The following is a 24,166-nucleotide window of genomic DNA, read 5'->3' as shown; positions in this document are numbered from 1 at the left end:
TTTTTTTTTTTTTTTTTTTTTTTTTTCTTTCTTTCTCCCGCGAGGGGGATGGCGCATTTCTGAGGCAGTCCCATTGTCAGCGGGGACAAGCCAGCCCTCTCTGGGCTTGGGCTCCTCAGCCGGGGCTGGCGGACGCCGCTGCCCGGTGGAGCTGGAGCGTTGCTGCGGGCAGTTACACCGCGGTGCTTCCCTCGAGCCCTGGGGGGTTGTCTCCAGGCACCTCGGAGAGCCTCGTCCCTGCGGGGCTGACAATGCTCAGAGATTGCACGTTTGAGTAAATACAGTGCTAAGCTGTGCAAATATATTTTTAGTTCTCCTAAAACCACATAAAACCAGTTCTGTTAAACACTTATTTTGGTAAGACTATTATTAACTGCATAGATCAAATTTATTTCCTGCCAGTCCATATTTAGGCACTTACAAAATGCTGTTTTCTCCACTCTCTCCTTTTTAAATACCTTTTGGAGCTCTTAGTACTTATAATGTAAACCATTTCTAGTTGCAAATTGGAAACCTCTGAGCCATAATGGTCTGTTGCATTTAGCTGGCTGTCTCATGTAAGCTCTACATTCTCATGCAAAAAAAAAAAAAGGCGCCCTAAAAAACGTCATGAGATTCATGTTTAGAAAATTGGCTGCATACATCATAGCTGTTTTTTAAACCTCAGTACCTAAGTCATATTTTCCATTCCAAAACTATGGTTAAACTATGTTAAAGGGATATACTCTACCTTAGTTCCTTTGCAAGCCTTAGGGAGTTTTAACACAAAGGAAAATGGCTCTACGATTTAAAAGAATCGGGGACTAACTGCTTCTTGCAGTGCCTGATACGCAGCAGCACCAAGGAGTGGAAGAGACTATTGACAATTGTTAATAAGCAGAATTGGTTTCGTTGCCCAAGTGGAGAAGTATACAGAATGTAAATGGGATGTATGTGTTGACAAATAAAGAATGCAAGAATACTTTTGTCAATGTATAAGAAGTTTATTTTTAATAGAAAGCTAGTTTTCACAATGCTATTAGGATGTTTTAGTTATACAGTTCATACTCATGCTAGCAGAACTGTGTTTATAAAATCATACCCTGAAGTAGGCAAGCTGGTTTTGTTCCTGGTTTAGCTTGTTTATGACCCAGTTTTTTATATTGTACATCTTAATAAAGCTATAGAAAATTATTAAAATGAAGTTGAGTTTGAAGGAATTCTTTCTTTTGAATAAATAAATCCTTATTTTTAAAAAATGGAAGTTCTCTGCCCACCTTCTTGGATAGGTAAAGGCTGGATCAGCCCAGGAAAGATGATGCCGAGTTGCAGTCCTGCTGAGGTTCCCCATCTGCCCTGGATCCAGGGATATGCAGGCAGTTTGACTTCTGGCACCTCCTGAACTACGTGGGTACCAATCTTCACTACATTAAGTTTGAGATGGGTCCTCCCACATGGATTGGGGCCTGCAGAAGCTGGAATACGTGTGTCAGCAGCCTTTCTCTCCATTACTTACAGAAGTCGAGGCTCTTCTCTTGAGTTAGATGCTTGTAGATAGGTGCTATACGTATCCCACCATATGTGTGAATATGTAGGTTTGTTGACTGTGGCTGTCTTCGGTGAGAGACTTGTGTTTTCAGAGTTATGGCACCTAGAGTGTGGTGATCTAATGGAAGTCTGTAGAGGCTGAGCTTGCTCACTCTTGTGACTTTGATCAAATGTGCCCTGCTTGTGTAGTCCTGGCTCAAATGATTCTTGAACGGAGCTGGAATTGCTGTTGTCCAGTCCTCTGGTGCAGCTCCTTGCATTTAAATGTGTGTCTAAAACTCTTGCTGAAAATGAATCTAGTACTTTTTTTTTTTTTTTCCTGAGGAGCTCTGCCTCTTTCCAAATGTGCATATACAAGGCCTGTCAGTGATCTTCCACAGAGACAGGAAAGGAAGACAGAGGGTTGATACTAGGTTGGCCTTTCCTTAAGGAAATTCCGTGTGGTGTAGTAATGCCATACTGAGGTGCAGAGTTCTTGCTGGATGTCCCCCAGACGCCAAAGTTTGACTGACGTGATAATGTGCGAGGAGGTTGGGACTTAAAAGCTTGAAGTATCTCAGAGATGCAAGAGAGGATGTTCAAATTAATAAAAGCAGTGGAATCGAAATACAGTGGTGATGGTCCTCGTGGCTTTTTGTGTGGGATGAGCTTTCGTAGTGTGATCCAGAACGAGGAAGACTGTTTTCGGTCAGTAGCAGTGGAAGCGAGTTGTCGAAACCCGGGGACATCAGGAGGGAAAGACTTGGGAAGTCATAATCCAAGGTGATTTCTTACTTGTGCATTGTTTGCATTGCAGTGTTTTCAAGGCAGGCTTTGTGGCTGGGTTTTTCAAAGCATCCAAAGGGTTTTATACTCCGAGCTCCCTGATCAGGTTGCTGTGTTTGGTTTTGGGAAAGCCTAGTTCTTGAACAAGCTGTGTGAGATGGGGCAGTTTGGGAACTGCTGCCCTCCGAAATGCGATCGAAAATCTGTGTGTTTCCGACTGGTTTTCAATTAAAAATGAACAACTGACTTCTGTAGGAGATCTTCGGGAACAGCTTTATCTTCCCCGTGTGTCTGTAAAAGTGTCCAGCTCCATGGACAATGGCTGTTCCTGACTGGAGCTTGACTGTTACTACTGATGCAGCTCAAAAATAATGAATGTAGATCAGACATCAATAAGATTGGGTGCAAGTGGTCTTGCTTTGGTTAGTGGGTATGACTGAGTGGCCTATATGACAATTGGAAGGGCAGAGAGTGTAAATGCAGCAATGATGTGATTAATGCTTTGTTTCTGACTGTACACTGGCTTCTAAAGCTGTAAACTTAAAAAATGGTTTTGAGTAAGATTCATTTTCTTCTTCAAGCTGTTGTGTAAACATTTAAAATATTTTTCCTTTAATAAATAATGAAAAGTGAAGCTATTTAAGAGGGGCCTGGTAAAACCTAAGGAGCTCCCAGGACTGGGTACAGATACTGTGTTGGAGATGTGAGCTATTGATTATTGTAGATGTTAAATTGTCTGAGTGAAGTAAATAGTGTGGCTGATTAAATGTAGTAATAACTACAGTGGTATTAATTTTTTGTCTCACTTGAGAGACCTTGGTTTACAGTTCTTGCATAATGATGAATATTGATGCTGTTTGCAAAATATGTCTCTTACTTCAGAGTCTCTGAACTAGTTGAAAGTTCCTTTTAAGTAAAAAAGTAACTTCATATATTTTACAGATACGAAAACAGAGAATTTGAGATAGCCTGAGATAAGGTGGACTAAGGTACACGTGAGAGAGAGGAAGGAGAAATTATGAGGGAGTGTCATTGAATTTCTCAGTTGGTTCTTTCCATGGTTCTTTCTTAAGCCGTGCTACATACCCACCATCAGCACTCAGGTCTGGTCTTGTCTACTTTCTTGTCTTCTGACAACCCCTTCGAACTCTCCACTGAGCCTGATTCCCCTGAGGCCTGGACCTCCACTGTGAAAATCCACATGAAATTGGGAATAGGTGTTTGCAGATCAGTGTTGCATTCTCTGGAGCATGTGGTAATTAGAAGGCAGCCAGTCATGGCTGGTTTGGAGGTTATGAGTACTGAAATTTGAGAAGGCCTTTGTCAGTGAAACAATAGTGGAGGTACACTGGAAAGTGCTTCCAGTGAAGCTTTTTGCCCCTCCCTCTACTCTCCTCCCTCCCATTCCCCAGCCACCTCCTAAAAGTGAGGTTTAGTATAACCAGATTTGCATTTTATGCTTTGCAATGTCTTAAAATTTTGTTGGTCTTTGAATTTTATTTCACAGTTCGTGGCTTTTCAATTTATGTGTACTAGCTTTTCATTGGGAGTTTCTGGTACTGAAGTGCTGCGTGTTTGCTTTACTTTGATACTGGACAAATGCTATACCAGCCAGCACAGAGGAGAAATGCCAGTGTGTGCTGTCCTCTGCTGCAATGCTAAATGGTGCAACAGCCTGATGTTCATCTCCATTCCTTCACTGGTATGGCCATTGCTTTTTCTGGTAGTAGTCACCATGTACTTCTATTGGAAATTCTCAGGGTATGCAGCTGTGACTTGGCTTCTCAGAGTTAATTTACTGAGTTTAAATGGCATTATTTAAAGCACATTGCCTCTGTGGTCCCTGACTGCTACCTCTCAAAATGCAGTTCTCTGTGCTTTTTTCTTCTGGTGTCACTGACTTTTGTTACAATTTTCATCTTTCTGTGCAATGAAATTGTATTTCAGAGTTTATTGGTATTAGCTGCTGCGTTGTTTTCTGTTTTTCACTCATTATTTGGCCAGGCTGAAGACCCTGGTGTGGGACAGGAAGCCAGTGATTTAACTGCTGTGGGAGGACTGTGTGAAGAATTGAACAGGAAGGTTGGGGAGAGGAGGTTGTTTACATAGTATAACCTCACTGGTCTCATGCAGGATTCCCTGCAGGGTCCTTGGGGGGGCTCTGAGGGGTGATTCCATCAACTCATCACCTGCAGAATCTCCATTAACAGAGGGTTGAGGTGCCTGCCTCGGAGCCAGGCTGCCTGAATAACCCTTCAGCTACTGCCAGGACACTTCTCTCACTCTCTTTCTTCTCTTAGTACGATTAGTGTTTTGGTTATGAACTCTAAAACCCCATGACTCTTTGACAGTCAGCTGTCAGCATAAAAAAGATGCAGAAGTACTAAAATGGGATTTTTCTCCTGCCTCAAGACACTTGGTGCTGCCAGAATGATGTAACATGCATCAGTGGTGGGACTGGGAAGTCCAGACTTACTGTCACTTGACAGACAGACCTTCATGGGTCCCACTCTGTACTCGTGTTGGGCAGCAATAGCCTGTGGAGGGAGCTTTTTTGTCTTGAAGAAATGTGTTAACCATTACTGTCTTTTGTGTCTTAAATGCTGGTGGCTTTCTAGAGGGTTCAGTGTTATTAAAAGCAAGAATAACTGTTTCTAAGTTTTTAAATTGCACAGGCTTTTACGGTATGTTTCAATGTGGTGGAAGTATTGCTTCTGAAGCAAGCTCCTGATGTTGGGTAAGAAGCTGTCATCAGGCAGTGAATGGAGTAGTGTACAATTCATGGTCTTCAAATCTGCTGTTAGTAGGAAAAGGCATCTTTTGGAACAACGGAGTCTTCAGGGTGTTAACAGAGAAGGACAGAGCAGACCACTGGCAGCTGCTGTGAGAGGCAAGGAACTGCTGAACATTGTAGGTCCTCATAGATATATTTCACTATGGCCATGAATAGTTATATTACTGAAATTATATTTTAAAATGCCTTTTGAAAGGTAATTCTAGTTCTTGAATTTCTTCAGAGACTGATTTGATGCTGCTTCCTAGAAATTCTGTGTCTTAAAGAAGATTCAGGGAGAGATTATTTTTATGCTAGACCGCTGAATGAACCAATTTTGCATTGTATTTGCCATTTTTCTCTCTTCAAGCATTTTGACTACTGTTGCCGAAGCATACAGAGCCACTGCTTTAAGCGTAGCTATCTCTACTGTTAATTTATAGTACTTTTAACCTGGTTAATTAATGTGAAAGGCTAAAACACAGACACTTTGGACTCTGGTTAGAATTCAGCCTGCTATTGCAAGCCCAACCACTATCCTTTGGACAGAGCATTTCAGTACAGTGTATGCATGTAGCATACACATCTGTACAGGTCATCGTGGCAATCTGGAGGCCACCAGCCTTCATATTAAAGAATCTGATTTTTAAAAGTCCAAATATCCTAGTAGTCCCAGTATTTTTTGGAAGTCAGGGAGACATTGAAATATCGCTTGGATGTCAGAGGTTTCTCCTGTTTATTTTAGACTTCTGAAAAGCAGGCAGGTGTCTTGACTATAATGAAGGAATTTAACACTGGGCTCTAGTTTTCTTAAACTCTTGGCCTCTTTTTATTCTTTCTTTTTGAGTTTGCAGGCTCTGAGCAAAAATGCTCTCTTGGTAACTTAACCCTGAGCAAATATTTACATTCATGAGATTCTTGCTACTTCAGCAATCATTTTGGGCCTTGAGGTTGGAACAGGGTGGAAGTTACTGTACCAAACATAGGGGCTGGGGAAGGAGTGGGGAAATGAAGCCTCAAGAAGCCTCAAAATATGTTTTTGCCATGTTTAGTAGGAATCACCTGCTCAGTGTATTTTGGTTGTCACTCCACAAACACTGCTCTGTTTCAGAATGAGATTTACAGAGAAACTGTATTTCCAGCCACTGGCCCTATGCATCTGATGGGTGCTTGTGATTTGGATTTCACCTACACCTTCAAAATGCTGTGTGTTTGTGTAAAAACTGAAGTAAATGAAGTGTAGATGAAGTAAATGAAGATTGAGATGGAAAAGAAGGAAAAAGTGGTGAGTATAATGCAGAAAACTTTGAAGGGGTTGTAGGAAGAGATTTTGAAGAAAGAGGGTTTTAAAGTCAAAATTAGTTAAGAAATCTGAAATTTGTAAAAGAAGAAACCTGTACAAAACACTGTTTGAAATTAACCTGTGAACACTGTAGAAAGAAAGGTTCTCCAGGGAACAGAACAACAGGGAACTGAACAAATAAGTCAAAGGAGAGAGTGATCTCCCCCAAAACCAATGTACGAAAATAGCACTGGGTCTCAGCCTCCTGTATTTTTGTCTCTAGATTTTACAGTTGTCACCCAACAGCATGTCCTGTGCTGGCTGCACAGTTTCTGAGAAAAAAAGAGAATGACAGTGAACTTGGTTCTCACACCATTTGTGGGAGAAACAGGCAGGTTCTCATGATGGCTCTCCCCAGAGGCTGTGCCCTGATGTAGCTCCCTTTCCCCGGCCACCTGCCCACCGCGTGGGGCTGTTTGGAGCCCTGTGGTAGCGGTGTGGCCCTTGGGTTAAAGGCCCTGGCACAGGCCGCTGGGAGCGCTGGGGACTGTGCTCTGGCACAGGAGAGACGAATGCATAAGCCAGGGCAAACTGCGTATTGAATTCCCTCTTAAATTTGGCAGAAGAAGGGTTGTGCGCCCACAGCTACAGTTGTACTGTTGGTTGATACAGTTCTACTGGAGCCATGGGAATCTACAGTAACTTACATGATTAAAGCCCTCACCCCCGGGCTGTAGCGGCGTATAGCTACATGTTGGAACTGTTACGGTTTGTATTGAAGTAGCATATATGGTTTTTCTATTTAAATTTTTTTTCCCCCTTTTCCCCCTGTTTGTTGAATATGTGCAAAGCCTTGGATTGGAGGTGGATGCATTTTGCCTGGAGGAAAGTCTCAGCTTTCCAATTTCCTGTTGGAGCCAGGTGTGCCACCTCCATGCATCGCTCCCACTGGCTGTGGGAGTCGTTCACTCGGAGGGAAGTTTCCCATGGAGGAGCAAACAGTGCTGCCTGCTGAGCCCTCCTGGATCTGTTTTACTAATTGCTATTGAAATTCTTCCAGCCTGTTTCTCAGCTGTAAAAATGCAGAGCCAAATATCAAGGTTGGGGGGAACAATCCCCCCTAATTATTATACAGTTGAAAAATGAATTTCTTAAAAATTTTCTTAACCTAAGAAAGTACATGCCTTGCCATTCCCAGTTTGCTAATGGAGGTGTGAGTGCTCACAGCGAGGGGGGAGTAAGATTTCCTCAAAATAGTAAAATAAAAAGTAATTAAAAAACCCTGTCTCATCCATGCTGTCTGGAGTTGTTGGAATTGGGCTGTTGGTCTGAGTTATGACTGCTTGATTTTGATGGTTGTGCAGTTGAAAAAGTTGCTTTACTTGGAATGCAGAACAGATGCTTTTCTTATTCACTTGAAAGGATAGTCTAATTTTTTTTTTTTGTATTTTCCAGACCATGCAAGTCCCAAAAGTTATTTTTAAAATTGCTAATCCTCTTGTTAGGACAAAGAAACTGTAGAAGTGAATTCTGAGGGTAAAGGAACTGTTGAATTAATTGTCCATCTAGTCCAGGGTTCAAGCTCTGCCCCTGGCCACAGCTGCTGCTTCAGCCATGAAAAATTTTGTAGTGAATGGTTATGGAATAGCTGGCATTTTTTTTTTTTTTTTTTTTTTCTTTTTCCCCCACACCCAGTTGTTTAAAAATTGGATTGTGTCTTAAAGCTGGAGGGTTCATAAACTTGCAGAACTCCTGGCCTCTACTGAAATAGAAATTTTCTTATGGCTGGTAACAGATTTAGGGTTGTTATATATTATAAAAAAGGTTCTTTTCTAGTTGCGAAAATATATAGAGAGCAGTGCCACTGTTTTACTTGTATGTTTGAAGTGTTAAAGCATTGTATTTTAACAGTAAACTTGGGGAGGTGGGGGATGTTCAGCCCTGCTGCTGTGTGCACAGGTGAAACATTGCACTTTGAATTTAAGCAGACTCTCCCAAAGCAGTAAGAAACCTGCAGATAAGTTGCCTCCAACTGGGGCACAATATGCACTGTTTTGATGCTTTGTTTTACCTCCTTGCTGAATTAGGATTCAAACAGAAACACTGTTGAAGATTGAGCAGGGTCTTGCTCAATGACTATCTGTGTAAGCAGAGCCTTCATAGGGTGATGTTTTGTTTTCTGTTTGATGGAGGTTCAGGACCCAGGATCAGTAGGTGTTGCCTCTAATTGGGGAATAGCTTGGTGAAATGCTGTTAAAGATCTTAAACCTTGAGAGCACAGGTTTTAAACTTGGCTGTTTGATTTCCACTACACCTGCTTTTGCACCTACATTGCTTGTGTCTCCCAACCACACAGGTATCAGTTTCTAAGAGTATATTCCAAATCTGTCAGTTCCTATTTCCTGATTTATTATCAGCTTCATTGAATGAACCTCAAACTCCTGTTGAGTCCTGGTCACCTGTTTGCCCTGCTTCAGGATGACTGAGGAACCCTCGTGTGCTACCGATACGGCTCAGCATTGGACTCCCTCATGTTTTTTTCATTTCTCACTGTTCTTGGTCTCTCACCTCTCCTGACATCTTGCAGTTTCTGTTGTGGCATCTGCTTGGCTGACAGTCTGTAATACAAACTGAGTTGCTACAGTTATAGGCTAACACTTAGCATTGATCTTTAGATCCTTCTGGTGGCCAGATTGCAAAAATGCACATTTGTACATTCAGCCCTCTGAAACTTTCAGTTTTAAATCCTAAACTTTGAAGTTTAGATAGATCATGTGCATTTAGTTTTAATAACTGCATAATTGTGCTGCTGTTTCCCTGTTTGTTGGTTTGTTTTTTTTTTTTTCCTTCCAGAATTTATGTTCCTCTATGTTACTGTGGAAAAAATGATTTTACATATTATCAGACTTGAGCATGTAGGCTCTGGGTGTAGCTTGCAGAATTCTGGGTGTGGTGATATGATAAATAATGAGATTGATCATTGTTGTCATTCCATAGAACTGTGCATCCTGTGGGGAATCTCTCAGGTGCCCTCCTGAGGAGCCACTTTGCACTGAAAACAGATTTTTTTTTTTTTTTTTTTCACCATATAGTAGAGAAAAAAGGGTGAGGCTTCATCTAATATCAATTTGATTAGTAAGTTGATATTCCATATTGATCTCTCTTTTGAAATGCATTAAAGATATCTAAATGTCATGTGCCTTAGTTTCTAAAAATACTGCAAAATCAAAAATTTCCACTGAAGGCCTTAAAATACTTTTTTTTTGTGTGTGGAGTACAACTGAGGTTATTATTTCTAAAATGTTGGTTAGAATTTTTAAAGGGAGCACAGTCATAAAAAGGGAGCAGTTCAAATGTAATTTGATTCTGTAACTTCCATTTTGGGTTTGTTTGCTTATTTTTTTAAGACTTGAAAATCTGGCGGTTGTTTAAGCTTTTTTTTAAGTTGGTGATCATGACTGCAGTAGTGTGTCCTTGCTAAAAAAGCATATGGCAGACCTTAAAATCAAGATCATTATTTTTTCAGTCTGGTTCAATGATGCAAAAGAGACAACTGTCATTCATTTCACTTAGAAGCAGAGTATGCATAGTGCTCTGGTTTTTAGTTTTTCAGCAACTTTGGTGTTAAAAGACACGCCTCAAAGGAATTTTGCATTTTTACCCCTGATGTTTCTGCTGCCAGATATGGAGGGGAGGTTGAATTTAAAGGGATTAGCAGAGGGTGGAGCAAGATAAAGCCTTGTCTGAACAGCCCGAGTAGGCAGTACATTGCATGGGTAATGATTTTTCTTGGATGTATTATGTCAGTGTATAAATAGTACAGGACTAGTGTTGCTCAGCTTAGAGATTCCTAAAGAAAGGGAATCTGTTTGAAAAATCCAACAGGAAGCCTGAACTGGAAATACTGGTGGTGATGTTTAAGTAACTGTTAAATTTATATGCAGAGTTCTGCTTAAAATGATGCTTCTTTGTTGTGTATTTTTAGGTGTTGTTATGGCTGGGTAAACTTGTGAAAGTGTGTCTACTGAATGAATGTGTAATTAATGCTGTATATTATATCCAGGATAAAAGAAATGTAGTTCACAGGATTTTTCTTGATAAGGACTGCATTTAGCAAATAGGTTTGTTTTTTCTGTTAGGAATGTGTGGAAACTGGATGTAGATTGTTACACTTTTTTGTTTTGGCTCTGACTTTTATTGGTTTTGTGTTTTAGTGATCAAAAAGCGTTGCTGCATCTTTAGCCGACTCTTCAACTCACTCTTGAATTTGTCCCCACTCCTTGCACCCAGCTGGCCTATTCAAAATGGTGTGTGGAGTCTTTTAAACTTGTTGGTATTGATTAAACTCTGGTGTCTGATTCTTATTCCCCCCTGCTTTTAAAATACACTGAATGTATTTTTGAGAGCTCCTTGCTGGATCTCACAATTGCAGGATTTGAGCTAGTTTGTTTAAACAAAAACCAACAAAAACTGGAAGTCTGCATTTTTTTTTCTGCATTGTTATTTTTACATTTATTTAATGGCAGTCATGATAAAGTCTGATTTATGTAGGGTTTGTAGCATAGACTCAGCTGTGGATTTATACAAGCAGAATTTTAGAGAGCTTAGAAGTGTTTGTAGCAGTTAGATAATGACAGTATTTGGTGCCGTGCCCTGGCTGAAATACGTAGCATATTAACTAAAGATATTGACGTATCTGGTCTCTTATTTGGAGCTGGTCTGAATGGGTCTATGTTACTTCTCTCTCCAAGTCTACCCATTAAATTTCTCATTGTAGTTTGAATATAAGGGCTAAAATCAAGTTAAATACATTTTCAGTTTTTGTTGACTATTGAATTAAATCTCACATGGGTTTTGGTTTGGGTTTTGTTTTGTGGGGTGGTTTTTGGTTTGGTTTTTTTTTTTTTTTTTAATATTAATTTCAGCACAATCCCTTCTTGAGAGCCCAGGAATATGACTTCCTTCCGGGCTGTTTTTCAGCACTGACAATGGTCTTCTAAATACTTAGTCCAAACTGGTAGATTCACACTCCATCGGGCAGACTTGCTTTCAAATCCATTCCCAGTGCAGTAACTTTTCCAGAAGGTTAATGCAAGCAATTGCAGTTTCTTCCTTCCCTCAACTTCTGTCATTCTGACTGTGTAAAAATAACTATTTGTGTTTAAATTTGAATGGTTTCCTTTTTCTAGTCCCCAAATTTAGGAGTGCTCCATAAGCAGTATGATCCTTGGCCATATGAGCTTTAGTTTGCATTATACATTGTCACATCTTCGGATGGATTTGCCACTAGAAAAAGAACATTATCTTCCAAATTCAGGTTGGCTAACCTGCTATTAAAACTGGGTTTGCAATGTTTAGAAGCCAGGATTATTAAAAACAGTGAAATGCTTTCCACTCTCTGCACAGTCATGTTTAGTTTCACGTTTTTTGGGATGACACTTCAAAAACAAGCACTGACACTTGTTTTTTAGTGCTGCAGGTGGCCTACAATACTAAGCAGACCCAGTACAACAGAAGATAAAATATCTACAAGTGTCTTGTCGGGGGGAAAAAAAAAGATTCTTCTGCGTTTACTGGGATTCAGTGTATTCCCTTGCAGTTATATTCAGCTTTGTAAGAAAATTGGTATTAGTTTTGCTCAGGTTCATGTCATAAGTATGCTCAAAGATCTGAAACAAATTTAGAGTTCCCTGCAACTGATGGCATGGGTTTTCTCTCCTTTGTGTTCAAATGTTTGGCAATCCTTAAATTATTTTAAAAAGTGTTTTAGGATACAGATTGTAAAATAATGTCAGTGTTTAAGGTGCTTAATAGTTAATAATTTTCTTTAACATATCAATATCATTAGGAAAAAAACAGGGTATTATAAGTTGTTTTTCTACTCTCTTTTCCACTTTCTGATTACAGGCTTGATACGGATATTATCATTGAGATTGCATGATGGACTTTGGTCAATAAGAGCAGGAAATGATGGGGACAGATGTTTACTCTGTGGTACACCCCTCTGTTCCAGTGGGAAAATAAAAGTAGGAACAGAACTTCTTTTCTTTTTTCCCTTCATTTTCCTCTGTCAGATGGGTGTGAGTCCATTACAATGGAAATTAGTTGAAGAGGCTCCATTTGCGGTTCTGCTTATGAAGAACATGGGTACATCTAGAAAGACTAGATTTCTTTGAACTTGGGAGATGAGGAAAAATTAATATAATATGATCAGTGGCTCAGGGGTTATGTATATACTTACGAGGGCAGTGAGAAAAGTAAGATGCTGGATGCTGAAAAGTGGGGAGATCTGGGTTCTGTCAAAGAAAGGAGCTTTGCAGTGATCTTGTTCAGTGAGGAATACTCTCAAACATTGACCCCTCTGCAGCAGTTCGAAGTGTCTTGTAGGGAGTCACAGTGGTAGCAGAGATTGTCTTGGCATCTTATAATGGCTAATCAAGTCTAAGAGAAGAAAAGCTCTCATTTTCTGCATTTCTGCAGCTGTTCACCAGTGCTCTGCTGGTGTTGCAGGAAACCCCTAGTTGTTAATATTGTTAGGAATGCTCCCCACCCCCCAGCCCCACATGCACACATTGCAAGCCTGAGTTACTACTGTGCTGTCAGACAGCATACTTGGCACCAACAATAAAGGCAACACTAGAAAGATGTGTATTTAAGGAATCTCTAAGATGTATGTCAGGAGATTTCTTTAGCTGGAAGCTGGTGCCGTGGTGGAGTTATGTCTGTTTGTATTGAATAAAATGGCATTTAATTGAGTCCTCAGAAGACCACAGAGCTCCTCTACTGGAAAAAGTGGGTGTTGTAGGAAACTCTAGATACAGCCATGCTAATTCTCATAAATCTCTCAGCTTCTTTCCATGCCCCTAAACATAGGGTTTGCAATCCCTAATGGGGTATGAAGACACCACATTGAAGTGGCTTTACTTGGCACAGCGTTAAGACGTTCTGGTGCCTTGAGCCATAACACAGCTTGATTCTGGAACTGTTGCTGCACTGCAGTTCATGGAGGAGGGCTCCTTTTATCATATATGCAGAGTTAGGAGCTTTTTATCCTCCTAGGACTAATAGCAAGACCATGTTTTCACCTTGGAGCACCAGGGGTACGTGCATGGGACAGTATACTGATTATTATTACTTTTTTATTTTTCATAAATATTTTAACCTTTAAGGTTACCTTTAAGATTACTTTAGTTACTTTTAAGTATTTTTAGATTTCACCGGAAACAACTGGGTATAGAATTAGGAGGTTGCAGTGAAGTAAGGTGCTGCTTGAGTAACTATTGTTTCAATTTTTTCTGCACTTTTTAGGCAGACCATGTTTTGCACTTAGTCACTTAACAGTTTTTAATCAGACCAACCAGAAACTTGTCCAAGTACTGATGCTGTATAATTTAAACAACTGAACCTTTAGATATTAGTGTACAGTACTTGCACTTTAATCTGACTGAATCAGCTACCTTTGAATTGAGCTGTGAGGTCTCAATTGCTTTTTTGGTGTTCATCAGCTCAGTTGGACTTCTGACAGCTATTGACAAAGTCGAGAAGAGGATTGGCTTTGTTTCCTCTGATCTGTTGAAGCTTTTTGTCTCTCCCTACCTCTTCTGGGGCAGCTGAGGACTTTATTTGGAGTCTGGAAAAAAAAGAGGGTTACATTATTTTAACTGACTGGAAAGCCCTGCTGGACTTGGGACGTTCACCTTTAAGGTTCCCCAAAAGCCTGGGTTGGATCTAGGCTAGTTTGTTAGAGCCAGGAAGCTCTTTGCATGAAGAACTAAGTCTTTTGGTGTTTTGGATAACCTTACAGTTTCAACTTGATTTAGAGTGTGTAATCACATAGTCTCTCTTGCAGCCCGGTGGATCAGCTCTGTATCTGTGGCATTGGCTTCTATCAGTGACTTGGGATGTGGACGTGAGCAGTCCTTAACAAATGTTTTATAAGTGGGTGTTGCCTGTTAGAAATCTCTGATGAGAAGCTTGCTCTTCTCTTCTCCTGAATAGCCTGGACTTTGTTTTAAAAAAAAATGCTGCAGTGCTTGCCTTCTCTCTTGTGTCATGTTTGGGGGAAGACTAGTTTTGGTTAGTAGGGGAGGCATATAAACAATTTCTTGAGTATTTTTGTTCCTGGTTCAGGAGTGGGAAGCAGTTCCAGTTGGTATTTTCCCTACTAGGATTAATATTAGTTTTTAATGTTTAGAAGTAGGTTTTGATTAGGTAAAACATTTACATTTAGATTAAAAATGTCAAAGAAAGGAAAAATAGCTCGTTTGGCTATGTCTACATCAGCAGTAAATGCAGCCTATAGAAGTGGATCTATGGAAGGAAGCTGGTGCTGAGGACCCTGCATCTGCCCTGTGTGTGTTTGAAGGGCTTTTATGTTTGATCATCTCTAGGTAGGCACTGTGAAACAAGTGCCTCTTGACTGCTGTTGTATGCTAGATGCACTCACTGAATGCCTCTTTGGATTTATTTCCTGTGAGGGGAGTCTAGGTCCTGTGCTTCAGGACTGTGCTGAGCTACAAACCAAAACACGGTAGGGTGAGGCGAGCTGGGAGACTGGCTTCAAAGGAGCTCTGGCCAGAACTAAAATAGTCAGCCCTGCTGAAACCCTGCACGGCGAGTTTGGACAGCTGGCTTGGTGGGGCCATGCTCCAAGGCTCAAAGTGAGTCTTGGCCAGTGTTTGCTGTCCAAACCTTTGATCCCACACAGGAAAGGAGCGTCAGAGAGTTGATTGATTCTGTATCCAAAAGCATCAAGTTACCTTTGGATTAATACTTGAACTTGATGGAGCATAACTTCTGTAGACCTTGACAGATTCATATGTGGAGGCTGGGTTGTCTTCTCCAGCAATCAGATTTTGTAGTGGTTTCAAACAGTTAAGAGTCACTTTAGTGCATCAATAGCCATGATCTTCCACAGCAAGTGATTAAATTGTTTGAAAGGCCAGGAAGATACTGCTGATTTTTCTACCTTGTAATTTTGATTAACATTCTTTGTCTTCCTAAAAACTTCAGGTTTTCCCGAAGGTATCCTCCCCATGGTTTGCTTATCAAGCTTGCTAAATAATGTATTATGAAATCAATATCTCTAAAGTAATACATTTTTGTTGAGTTACTTTTAGAGTTGAAACATTAAAACTGATAGAAGTTAATCTTCAGTGGTGATCCTGGCAAAAGCTTTTCTTCCCTCCCCCTCTTTTTTTTCTTTTTTTTCCTCCTCTCTGTGGCTTCATTAGGAGTTTGTTGTAGACTCTCTTCTCTTCTTGGCTTGGTCTCTTACTTCAGTGATAAGAAAGGAGATTTATATTTTTTAAAATCATGTCATCAGAGGTAGTTAATGTTGGTTTAGAGAGAGGGGACCAGAATGTGTGTTGAAAAGACACAGAAAACAGTAGGAAGTTTGGTTTCTAGTTCTTTCATTATTTTTGCCATGAGGGAAAACAGCTTGGTGTATCAAACTGGACCTTTAAACCTCCAGTTCCAGATTCAGGTAGTTATTTACGAATCTCACCTTATGTTTAAAAAAAAAATTCACTAAGGTGTCTTTTGGTGTCTTTGCTGGAGACATACAGTTTTTTAGTAGCTTTCTGAATGCTTTTTAGTGGCTTTTGGACAGTAAGTGATAACTCAAATTTCCTGAATTTCAGTGAGGTAAGTCCATAAAATCCCTGGATGTGTTATGGGAGCCTTATGGCTGATCCTCTTCTAAACACCTGCACCTGAAAAAGGTTTGTATTTCTATTATTTGCATCTCTTAGGTCATAGGTAAATATTATCTCTGCTTAGCTTGTTTATTTTTACTTCCCTAGTAAAATTTGCTCTAAGGAAAGGTTACTTTCAGTGCAGTTCTGTGTCAATCCACCAGATGACACTTGATGCTTAAAGATGAGAAAATGCATGGTCTTGCATTCAAAATTCTGTATTACTTTGTTGATTTAGAAAAAGAGTAAAATTCAGAACATTTTATTTCCAAAATGTTTTCATATGGTACTTGCAAAATTTCAGTTATATGTATCAGAAATATATGAGTAGAGCGTATATGCTCTACTTGAGCTTTTCTTGTGTGCCCATAAGAAAAGAAGAATTGAGGGGAGGCTTTTTTATAAAGGCTTTGAACAAAACTGTACAGAAAATAAAACCAAGTCATCATTACCTCCTGAGGAACTGTTAATAGCAATTATACTCTTGTTGAATGAGAGGTTATTGGTGGGAGCAAAGACCCTCAGAAGGATGTATTCTTACAATACTAAGCTCATCGGAAGGGAAGTGTTCTCGTGATCCATTTGTGTGGTGGAGTACTGGTGCCTTTGCAGGCTTTACCCACAACACTGACAGTAATTACAGATGTGTAAATGGTTCAGACACAGCTTTGTCAGTGCAAAATGTTCTTGAACACATACTCATCCGTGCAAGCCAAGCTGTGATGTAGAACCAAGGGAAGGTTACTCTGTTTTTTGTACCAGCGCAGTGCTGAATGCACTGTACAGCAATGGGGGGATAAGCCAGAGGACAAAATCCGGTGTTAGCGTATGTCTCCTGTGTGTATAGAAAGCAAAGTAGACAAATGAGCCAGATACTTTTGCTGTAGCTATATTGCTTTTCTGAAGTCAATAAAGTAATATGTTGTAAAGGGTTCTGGGTGATGTTTTTTATCAACCTGGACTCACACCATCAAGTACTGAACTTGGGGTGAGTGCCAAAAGGCTTGCAATAATGAGAGCAGTGGGGAGCAGTCCCTTTGTGACATACCTTGGAGGCATGTACATCTACAGCTTTGCAGTTGTACCATATGTATCTCAGCAATACTTTTGTGTGCATCTAACAGTTTCTCAGTGCTGTTCATCCTAAGAAGCAATTACTCATTAGAGAGAGGGAAGTTTGAGACGGGTGGTGTTTAGCTGTTGTAGTTCAAACTGTGTGGTATTTAGGAGTCTTACAGATGTGTAAAAAGGGTTGATGGCTGATTTGTAAGTAAAATGCATAATTTTATATGAAGTAATCCCCCTCCCGCCAAGTACCTAACTTTGCAACATTTGCTATCTTCATGTGTTTCTCTTTACCCACTGCGGAACATATTACTAAGGGATTGTACCTAAGCAGTGTAATCAATTACACTGTGATTTTTGGGAGTAATGTGCCTCACTGGTGTTTTTAATAAAAAGCTTTAAGATTAATCTAACGTTTTATTGATACTGTTTTTGAAATAATACAGCTTAAGTAGCTAGCACATGATCTATGTTTCTTCTCCCAGTGGAAAACGTAAACCTGTGGCTGTGCCTTGTATTCCAAGGTAACTTACCTGTATTTGCTTTTTTATTTATTAAGCAGCTGGTTTGCGTTGCTCAGCAAAGTATCTGCTTTGAGGCCCTTAGTCCTAGGCAGCACTTTTGCTTCATGTGCTTGTGACCTGACAGTAGTGGTTCAAGTGACCTTCTCCAAGACACTTGACATTCTTGTTTCTCATCCTTTGATACTATTCATGGTGATTAAAGGAGCAACAGTGTGCACAGACGTTTGACTGAGGCATTTTCAAGCTGTTAGGTTGGGGTGTGGTCCCAGGATTTGGGAATTATTCTGGACTGACTGATTTTCCTGATGGATTTTTTTTTTTTTTCCTGGTTGGAAAATATCAAATTGTGTCACCTGATGTAATTCCTCTGAAATGCTTTGCACTTAAACATACTCAGCATCCAGGGTACAGGCAAGGGGGTGATGGCAGCACCCATGGAGGTCTCTGCAGACTCACTGGGTGAGGGGAACCCAAGGTGTACCCCGGCTGCTGACTTTGCTGCTGGAGCTGGGAGATTGCAAACTGTGGGGCATCCTCACAATCCTGAGCGCTCGGTGCTGTATTTTGCTCTTTGAAATTACCTTTTCTGATGAGGAGTATAAAGTCCGAAGAACTTAGGGTTTTATAGGGAAATTTTAAAATCTCAGTTTTAGTGCCAGATTTATTTTTTTTTTTAATAAAAAAGGAATCAACACCACCCTACCCCTCCCATCCCTGATAAACCTAGTCTACCTTGTCTGTTTTAATGCAATATAACCTGTTACTCTCTGGACAGCTAGTAAAGGGCAAAACATGTACAGAACAGGAGAAGTGAAGGGGAATAATATTTTTTGCTGAAGACCTGGGAATCATCTGCTTAGCAGATGTTTAAAATAAGTCTTACAACTATTCTGCTTATAGATGTGTGTGAAGCTCATGGATTTATGCCCATTCTTTATATAATGACTGTGTTTTCCTGATAAAACCCATGATCAGTTAGTGACATTGCAGTATATATGTTGGCAAGTCCACCTGTGTTTGAAATCTGTCCTAACATTAATCTTGGGAAAATTTGGGATGGGTCATTTTCATTAGTGGACCCTTGCTCAGGAATTTAGTTCAGTCTGCACAGTTGGAAAGATTGGATGGCTTGTCCATGACTGCTAATTTTAAGGAGCTGCAGATTTATGCTACGTGGCCCACCTTTTTTTTTTTTTTTTTTTTCTTTCCCTTCCCTCTTCCTTAAGTTGAGGAGAAGAATACAGAGAAGGCATGGAGAATTACTTATGGATAGTGACCTGACCTAGTGATAAGTTTTGTTTTTTTTTTTTTTCTAAATGATTGTAGGGAAAAAAAAAAAGAGGAGAGGGAACTGCAGGCACCTTCTGATAGCAGACCAGAGTGGCAGGATGGGTGTCTTCTGGAGAGCTGCTTCTCAGAGCTGGATTAAGAGCCCCTGGAGGTGAAGGAATGTGTGCATGGGTAGCAGTGCTGTCTGTCAGCCTAGCAATTTCTTTAACTAAGGTCCAGGTTTGTACTGTTCAGTGTAAATGGACAATATTTTATTTATGGTTGCAGGATTTAAGCTTTTAGAAGTCTACAATTCTGCATTTTTCAGGTGATATACGCTGTCTTTAGCCCAGACAGAAGTTCAAATGTTGTCTAATTCAGTCAACAGGTCAGTCTGGGATCAGTTTGGAGATACTGTTAAGAATGAGTTACTTGTAAAGCTCTGGTGGTCTGTCTGGATGAGATGCTACAAGACATGACTGTCAGGTTACCTCCTTTAGATGAGACATGGACAGCCCTAAACACAGCTTGGAAAGCTCTTAAATGTCAGCAGGAACATTAAAGTTTGTGTTTGGAGGGTTGGCAAAACTGAATTCAATAATTGGTACCCTTTGTAATTTAAATCTGCGTTTCCCTTTGTCTTTTATCCTGTGCACAGGCTAAACACATCCTCACACCCTTTCCTCTTTCACTCCCCACCCCTCATACCTGGGCAGTATATTAGAGGAACTCCCAAGTCTGTCCACACAAAAGCTAGGCTGGGATGAAATAGTTTACAGGCTATGATATGCAAATGTAATGTTCTGCTGCCCTCCTTCCCTTTCCATCTGAATCCTTTGGTTTTTGCTTTTTTTTTTTTTTTTTACTTTTCTTGTAGCGCTTATGGTCAACTCATTTCTTACTCTTCAGTTTTGTCTTAAAATGCCATAAAATAATTTTACCAAAGCCATGAAGCAATAATTCTCAGACAAGCCAAACTTTTAAACTGTGTGTTCAAAGGAGATTTGAAATTAGGTGGTGGGATGCATCTCTAATTAGAAGCAAAACTAAGCGAGCATGACAAATTTATTGATGATAAACCACAGTCCTGATTAAACATCTGTTGAAGCTCAGCTTAATAAATTGCAGCAGATTATTGCTGCCTGAGATGCAGTTACTATGTATTTGTGGGGCTCTGGAGGAGCTGCATGGTGATGTGTTTGTGGGACCATTAATGGCAGTCCTGGGGCTCTCCACTGTGCAAGTCTTTCTGCAAGAGTTAAAGTCCCTTGTTCTTCTTAAAATTAAAGCAACTTGTTTCATTAAAAAAAAAAAAAATCTTCTCAAGGAATACTACTGAAGTGGATGAAAGGTAGCACATAAAACTAAATTTTCTTCTTGATTAAAGAGGGTCTGAACAGATCCTGAAGGCAGGCAGAAGGCTGTAAAGTTCCAATGGCAACAAAATATTTAGCTTAATACCAACTTGAGCTTTTTACAGGTTGGAGAAAAGTACAGCAGGACAGTCGCAAGTTGGTTCAGTGAAGCTCTGGTTTAGTATTGTTGGAAATAACCAGGGCACGGGGGCACGGGTAATTTGTTTGACTCCACAGCACGCATGTTTTCTCACTGTGGGAAACCTGGGTATTTCTTGAATATGGTGTTTTGCCTTTCCTTGCTTCGCTTGTGCCCTACTTTTTTTTCCTGTAGTCTAACAGATCCAAGTTGTGTTTTGTTCTGTAACCAGTACAGTAGTTTTCCACCCTTTCCATACAGGATCCTATTTTTTTCATATTCATTTAGCAATATGGAAAGATATTTCCTTGAGAAAATGGGGTTTTTTGAGCCAAGAATGCATTGCCAAATGTTTGTCTAAAGCATGTCATTAGTATGGACGAAACAAATGATAACCAGCCCAAATCCAAACCTCTTGGCAGCAAGGTAGAACAAAGAACTCTTTTGACTGTCTTGTGCCAGACATTTAAACCCATGCAAGAGACTGTGCTTTAAAAGAACAACATTCAAAATAGAAGCCCTGGGTGCCATAAAATAGGCAAGTTAGTGCAAGGCAAGAGGGCCTGGTAACCTTTATTCCTCAAGCCAGGATGTAGTTTCATGGTTATTTGAAAAATAAGAGAACAAAAGTAAATCCTTCTCCTGCAAATACTGAGCTTGTTCTGGGTCCAAAGCATCGCAGGCCAGGCTCTGGTCATGGAGCAGCCTCTCTGAATAGCCGTGCTTGGTGCCCCGTAAGGGTGCTGCAAAATAGCAGCTGGCAGAAATCAAAGAATTCGGTACATTGATTTGTTTTTCTTTGTCTGATTCCCTTAAGCAAAAACCTGCTAAATCTCAGCTGGGAGGTGACTGAATTTCTGTAATTGTTATATTATTCCATGTTAATGGAAACGTTACTTCATAAAGTGCTTTGTGTTTTTTTTCTTTTTATTATTTTTAAGTCTTTTGTATAATAAGATTATCATTAAGCCTGATTAATTAGGATTGAACACATTCCAGAATCCAAGATGAAGGCTCTAGAAACTATAGGCTTGAATTAATTGTAATTTTTCAGATCTTAGTGCAGGCATTGATTTTTTTTTTTTTTTTTATTTGATTGAGGCAATACAGAAATTAATAGGAGTGCCCAGATTTATTTATTTTTAAATTTATATCAGGGCAGTTTTAACTTTTCCCTTGGTGTAGCAAGATGCACTGATTTGCCATGCCAGGCAAGTGTGCTGCTGCTAGTGCCTGGCAAGGAAACTAGGTCATTTGTACCTCTTAAGCCTGGTACAGAAATGAGCAATTGAGTGAATTGTAACCCTTCTCTTTACAGCAGTGGATAAAATGAAGAGGAAAATTTAAAAAAAGACCTTTGCTTTGTTTTACATGAAAGCATACACATGTACAGATAATTACAAAAGCTGCAGAATAAAGCTTTGAATGCAAAAGCTTTTCTCATAAATCAGAAGTAGAGTTGCTAAAATAATCATGGTCTCTTTGTGACTGTGCGAATTTCCTTGGAGTATTTTGTCCAACACCATTTTTGTTGCTTCTGAATCAGTTTGAAAACGAAGTAAGAGAAACCAGAAGACTTCATGGTCCAGTTGGGTATTTCATTAGAGGAAAGCAGCGTAACGTTCTGCCTGCCCCAGCGGGAGATGCTTGCACTGAGCCTGAAACCAGCAAGGAGGAGAAGACTCTCCTATTGCAGGGTTCTGTCACATTTACTCGTGAAAAACAGCTGTTAATTAATTCAACTAAACCTTTTCATTTCTGTGGCTGACTGCTGTATTCTGGCATGTAGATGAGAATCGGTCCCTGTTTAGAGCATTCCATATTTACACATAGATCCCTATAAAAATACAGTTTCTGTTCTGTACAGTATTACTTTGATCTAAACCTATATATATAATCCCACCTGCCTCTTTCTGTGTGCCAGAGGATGCCTTCAAAAGCCATTTTTAATAGACTTGTGAAAGGAAATCCAGTGCTCTTCTACTTCTGGAGGACAGGACCTTTCAAACATTAAACCTTGTAATGGCAGCTGTGGAATGACCCTGCTTCAGCATAGCATGAAGAGGAAGCACGTTCTTTGAAACACTTGAAGTTTTGCTTGGAAGCACCAATTTAAATCTTTTAAGGGATTTCATTGCAAATATACGTACTGCTCAGTGCAAATGAATCTGTATGGTAGAATACTGTGTTCTTTTTCTACTTCTTGCTTGAAATGCTATTATGGTATAACTTATTTGCACAGTGTTTATTCTCTGTGTTCCTGTGTGTTCCTTTAAGTTTTGGGGTTATTTTTCCTGCAGAATTGCATGTTCTGTTTGCATTGGACCATGACTAATGTATGGATTTGCTTTCTGTAGCACCAGTGATATTCTGCCAGTGTTTTAGCAGGGGATTCCCAGAAGAATTTCCCTGCCTCTCCCATGTGCAAGTGAGGAGTTGTGTGCATCAAGAATACATGTACGTCATTTATTTACCTTGGGAAGTGAAAAAACAAAGGCTCCCATTTACTTTTTTTTTTTTTTTTTTTCCCCCCCAATATGATACTACCAGTTCAATAGCTGGTGCTGGAGGGGGAGGCAGCCCTGTCACAGGAGCTAGGTAGGTCCACCACTGGCCAGGAGTCTGTGCTCCAGTTCTGTTCCTGCTGTGAAACCTTGGCAACACTTTTTTTTTTTTTTCCCTTTCTTTATTTTTCTTTCATTTTCAAGCATTCTTTGTTTGGACTGTGAACAAAGACTGTTTTTAGTAAGTATTTGTACAGTGCCTATCTCACTGGGCTCTGCTTTCTTTTGGGATTGATAGGTGCTTTTGTAGTAATAATAAAATTAAAACTAGACACTGGTCAAACAAGCTGCTATCAAAGTGTAGGGACTGGTGTTCCACATCCCAGATCTTCCAAAAAACATGTGAAATCCACAGAAATGCAGACAAGGGGTTCCCTACATCATATGTATATGCATATTCAGCTAATTGCAAACATCCATTCCCTTCTGTCCCCCCGCTACACCCCCTTGAAGCATGTCCAGATGCTGCGTCCAGCTTCAGTGCTGCATGGAGGAGTTTGTAACCATCCACCAAGGCGCCAGGAGGCACACAAGGCTCAGGGGAGACCACCTCTGGGGTTTGGTAGTGGGGGGGGGGGGTTTTTTTTTTTTTTTTTTTTTTTTTTTTTGGTGGGGAGAAGAATGTGATATCCTGAAGGATTGTGTGTGGGATTTGGCAGGAGGATATGTAACAGTAGAGTTTTAGAAAATGCAGCCTCTAATGAAGGTGTCTGCTTGCAGTTTGCCCCATGAACCCTTTTGGGAAGGATCCATGGATTAAGTGCCCCTCTTTTTGTCAAAATAAGTAAATGTGAGAGTTTTTCTGCCTGTCTTTACTGCTAGACTTTTTCTAGTACCAGGATGATTTTCAGAACTTAATTTGAGCACTAAGTGTGCTGCTCTCTTGCACTGTCTGCTATGGCAGCAGAGATTGGTGTTTTTGGAAGAAAATTGTTCATGAATGTGTTATTTGTGCATAGGTTTTTATTCCTATTTCTCTTCAAGAGATGATGTGTAAAATTAATAATGAAAAATTACTGTAACAGCAGCAACTACCTCTTTAAGTTTGTAGATAATAAAGGTGTGTATATGTACACGTGTAATATATGCACGCATGTGTATATGTATATATAAAATTATGAATTATAAATCAAAAAATTATAAATATATAAATATTTTAAAAATTTTATATATATATATATATATATATATATATATATATATAA

At 39.9% G+C, this 24,166-nt stretch overlaps 1 protein-coding gene across 1 annotated transcript in view; it reads left to right on the top strand.

Moving 5' to 3' along the window:
• The first annotated feature begins 5,181 nt into the window (after nt 1-5,181).
• The window catches only part of FGD3 (FYVE, RhoGEF and PH domain containing 3), a 102,596-nt gene continuing 83,611 nt past the window's right edge, over nt 5,182-24,166 (top strand). Inside the window, exon 1 of the mRNA XM_026857771.1 lies at nt 5,182-5,202. The gene's annotated coding sequence lies outside the window, so the exon portion shown is untranslated. The remainder of the gene's footprint in view (nt 5,203-24,166) is intronic.

Source organism: Athene cunicularia, assembly GCF_003259725.1.
Source record: "Athene cunicularia isolate RWA chromosome 12 unlocalized genomic scaffold, athCun1 chr12_part1, whole genome shotgun sequence".
Classification (NCBI taxonomy): domain Eukaryota; kingdom Metazoa; phylum Chordata; class Aves; order Strigiformes; family Strigidae; genus Athene; species Athene cunicularia.
This window is presented reverse-complemented; position numbering and strand designations above follow the sequence as displayed.